The sequence below is a fragment of the Oncorhynchus kisutch genome, linkage group LG27 (genome assembly GCF_002021735.2).
Source record: "Oncorhynchus kisutch isolate 150728-3 linkage group LG27, Okis_V2, whole genome shotgun sequence".
In the NCBI taxonomy this organism is placed as follows: domain Eukaryota; kingdom Metazoa; phylum Chordata; class Actinopteri; order Salmoniformes; family Salmonidae; genus Oncorhynchus; species Oncorhynchus kisutch.
In genome coordinates, this window is record NC_034200.2 from 21,678,312 (window position 1) to 21,682,800 (window position 4,489).

At 38.6% G+C, this 4,489-nt stretch overlaps 1 long non-coding RNA gene across 1 annotated transcript; it reads left to right on the plus strand.

Moving 5' to 3' along the window:
* Nucleotides 1–246: 246 nt before the first annotated feature.
* LOC116357798 (uncharacterized) lies at nucleotides 247–3,333 on the plus strand. The gene is made up of 3 exons (XR_004205779.1): nucleotides 247–334; nucleotides 1,773–1,814; nucleotides 2,029–3,333. It is a non-coding gene; the product is annotated as an uncharacterized LOC116357798 (long non-coding RNA).
* Nucleotides 3,334–4,489: the final 1,156 nt, after the last annotated feature.

Sequence of the window (4,489 nt, forward strand, 5' to 3'; positions counted from 1 at the left end):
CAGTCCTACAGAACATATGTTCCTTGTTTTGTTGCAGTGATTCTTGTAGTAGCCTGCTTGTTTGACCAAGTTAAACACACACCCTCGATCTCCAGTTCAGTCAAAACAATGAGAGGATTCTATTATCTGGCCCGGGTTACCCCGGTGGGAGGAGTTTGTTTGTGGTGAAAAGTGATTGGCAAACTCCTCCCACCGGGGTAACCCGGGCCAGATAATATATCCTCGGTGCTTTTGCCAGTTCACGTCATTGGCAATAGGCAGGTGCACCGCGGCTCAGGTTAATATAACTCCCTCATTGTTCTGTCTGAAGTTAGCCGCGCCTACCTACCACATGGTGAGTAAACTACTTCACAACCTTATTTATCAGGATGAGTATTGGATACTTTTTAGATGACCATTTTTATGTAAATATTTAAATTCCTCACTTGGGACTACTAGACAAGGAATCTGCAGTGCCTTTTGCAACCAATAGTGAATAAATCTTGCTTCTGTGAAGTGTTGTGTTTATAGAATTCAGCTGTCATCAGTTGGAGTCCAAAATACCTCTGATCATAATCCCCATTTCCATCCACATTTCAAATGTTTCATTTCAAATACCTCCACCACACCACATTCTGCCAAGTAGCTTCCTTCTCCAAAGATGGGGGGGGGGGGGGTGGAAATACTAACTCCCTTCACCCTAAACTGAATGTACCCTGGAAATCTGAGACTACCCACTGGGCACACACTGGTTGAATCAACGTTGTTTCTGAACCAATATGGAAAAGACATTACATTGACATCTGTGCTGAGTGGGTAGCTAGGTTTGTTATCCTATTGGTGACAGATTTAATGCAAATATTCTAAAATCCACATAAAAACAAAATGCACATTTTCCCACCAGAGATGTGTTTCCGTCAAATTGACTTGTTGCAGATAAAAGTATTTGCATGATGACGTAGTGTACATAAAAAATACTTTTACGGTTAAATTCCCCATGTACTGAATAGAAAATACAAGTTAAATGGGCTTCCATCGCATGTTCAACTCTACTGATGGTTTTGTCACAAATAAATGTGTTATGAGCCAGTCTCTGGTCTTGGCACATGCGCTCTAGCCAACATCTCGCAGATATATTGAGATTATTATGGACAAAATAGCGAGATTATTTTAATTTGTCAAACCGCAGCCAAGCATCAATATTTGTCGCCAGAATAAGACCCTCGTTATTTATTGGAAAGGAGCATCAAGCTCATCACCATGCACTTTCACCACCCTGTGAAGTTCATCATAACTTCTATCATCTGTAGCCTAATAAACTGCATGCTTTCTTGAGTTGTAGTGGGAGGACCACACAACATCCCACTGTGCACACACTGGTTAAATCAGCGTTGTTTACACATCATTGTTACGCTGAACCAATGTGGAATAAATGTTGAATTGACACCCAGTGGAATATGACTCCAAGTTTACTTCTATATGATGGTTATATCAATATTTGTGCATAAATGTGTTTCCACCTGCATTTCTCACACAATGGATTCAACCGACACAAAAAGATCCCACCTTGTCTAGGTTTTTTCTTTTGTAGAGATTTGGAAAGTTTACAGACACATTACCTGTTTCTCTTAGATCTGTCATTATATTTGTTCATCCGTCATGTACTTTACTCACGTAAAAAGGTTGGATCTTCAAAGGCAATTCTGTAATAGGCTCCATTTTATGCAGCCATAGTTGTCAAATGCTAAAAGCTTATTCCAGATTACGAGTTTTCTGATTTGTTGTCTATCTAGGTCTACATCTGAGCTGGAGTACTTCCTGATCTACATACACATGTATGCAGTTTGCTTTCCCTTCTTCAGTCTATGGAGATTTGCTTTTCTTCCTCCACTCTCTGGAGAAAAAATGTGTATGATGTAAAACCCCAAAATATCAATTAGTAGAACTCATTACAATATAATACATGTTATCGCTGTTATATTTTCAACAGATAAACACTACAATTCTGTAACTGTATAGACAAAATACTCACCAAATATTATCTTTCAGCTACATGAGACTGTGTCTACGCATTGAAAACTGCATAGGACTACACATCCATCCCAGAACGAGAGCAATGTTGAGAAGAACGGCTCTCACTTGGGGATTCCAAGGAGAATGATCCTGAGATAAGATGAACCAAGACTCCTGAAGTGCCACCACCAACAATGGCTGAGCTGCTACAACTTTGAGGAGTCGCCACGCCACAGTTAGCACACCTGAGCATTCCCTTTTGTCAGACTTCCCGGGAAGTGTGAAAACCTACAGAGTACTCAGAAATGTTGTTGAAAGTGGTGGGCCTACAACCAAACATATAAATCACATGTAAATAAGGGATGTTTGTGTGGGCAACAAACTTGTGTGAGAAACAATATTTGTGCATTCTTTATCTAGCATATAGGCATCATTATTTTACTTTTGGAATGGTTTTCAAATGATTTACTAAGCTGTTATCCTTTTCTGGATATCTATACTATTGACAGCTTTCACTTCAAATTAGCAGACCTACAGTTGGGTATTTTTCCAGAAAAATGGATGGACTACTCTGATGAAAATACAGTACAAAACAAGTCAGTCTGATTACACAGATAAGGTCAAATAAAGTTTTACTAGAGAGATAAACAAAAATACAAGGTAATTTCTGTGACCTTCTCCCAAAAATATAATGCACAGTAAGGCATGTGTCAAACTCATTCCATGGAGGGCTGAGTGTATGTGGGTTTTCGCTCCTCCCTTGTACTTGATTGATTGATTAATTAAGGTCACCAATTAGTAAAGAACTTCCCTCAACTGGTTGTCTTAAATGAAAGGAAAAACCCAATACCTGCAGACATTAAACCCTCCATGGAATGTGTTTGACACCCCTGGTGTAAGGTACTGTATTGATACCACCCAGACTGGGGGGAAATAATAATCACAAAAAAAAATATTTACAAAGATATCGCCAAATGAAATATTTTTCATAATTGAGATCCAAATGAAGAATAAAGTACAGTGTAGTGGTGGAAAGTTCAACTGTTATGTAAACATGCTTGTTAATAAATACATGGAATAGTGCAGCGGTGAAATGGCAGCAGTTGTTTGTCGTAGAAGGTGTAGAAGTCTCCCTGCAATTCAGGCAGTTGCACCAGCGAGGTTGTCCGTGGTCTGGGATGTCTGGAGACCCTGGGATGCCTCTCCAGTACTCAAAAATCACTCAACGTATACTGGAAGTAACCAGATCAAGTACCTCTCCCCTTTCTTCCAAGGACAGTCCTTGTAATTTAGCCTGTAATGATAAAAAAAAGCAACATAAAATTACAGAATGAAACCAAATGCTGTGTTTTTTATTTTTTATTTCACCTTTATTTAACCATGTAGGCTAGTTGAGAACACCTTTATTTAACCATGTAGGCTAGTTGAGAACACCTTTATTTAACCATGTAGGCTAGTTGAGAACACCTTTATTTAACCATGTAGGCTAGTTGAGAACACCTTTATTTAACCATGTAGGCTAGTTGAGAACACCTTTATTTAACCATGTAGGCTAGTTGAGAACACCTTTATTTAACCATGTAGGCTAGTTGAGAACACCTTTATTTAACCATGTAGGCTAGTTGAGAACACCTTTATTTAACCATGTAGGCTAGTTGAGAACACCTTTATTTAACCATGTAGGCTAGTTGAGAACACCTTTATTTAACCATGTAGGCTAGTTGAGAACACCTTTATTTAACCATGTAGGCTAGTTGAGAACACCTTTATTTAACCATGTAGGCTAGTTGAGAACACCTTTATTTAACCATGTAGGCTAGTTGAGAACACCTTTATTTAACCATGTAGGCTAGTTGAGAACACCTTTATATAACCAGGTAGGCTAGTTGAGAACACCTTTATTTAACCATGTAGGCTAGTTGAGAACACCTTTATATAACCAGGTAGGCTAGTTGAGAACACCTTTATTTAACCATGTAGGCTAGTTGAGAACACCTTTATTTAACCATGTAGGCTAGTTGAGAACACCTTTATTTAACCATGTAGGCTAGTTGAGAACACCTTTATTTAACCATGTAGGCTAGTTGAGAACACCTTTATTTAACCATGTAGGCTAGTTGAGAACACCTTTATATAACCAGGTAGGCTAGTTGAGAACACCTTTATTTAACCATGTAGGCTAGTTGAGAACACCTTTATATAACCAGGTAGGCTAGTTGAGAACACCTTTATTTAACCATGTAGGCTAGTTGAGAACACCTTTATTTAACCATGTAGGCTAGTTGAGAACACCTTTATTTAACCATGTAGGCTAGTTGAGAACACCTTTATTTAACCATGTAGGCTAGTTGAGAACACCTTTATTTAACCATGTAGGCTAGTTGAGAACACCTTTATTTAACCATGTAGGCTAGTTGAGAACACCTTTATTTAACCATGTAGGCTAGTTGAGAACACCTTTATTTAACCAGGTAGGCTAGTTGAGAACACCTTTATT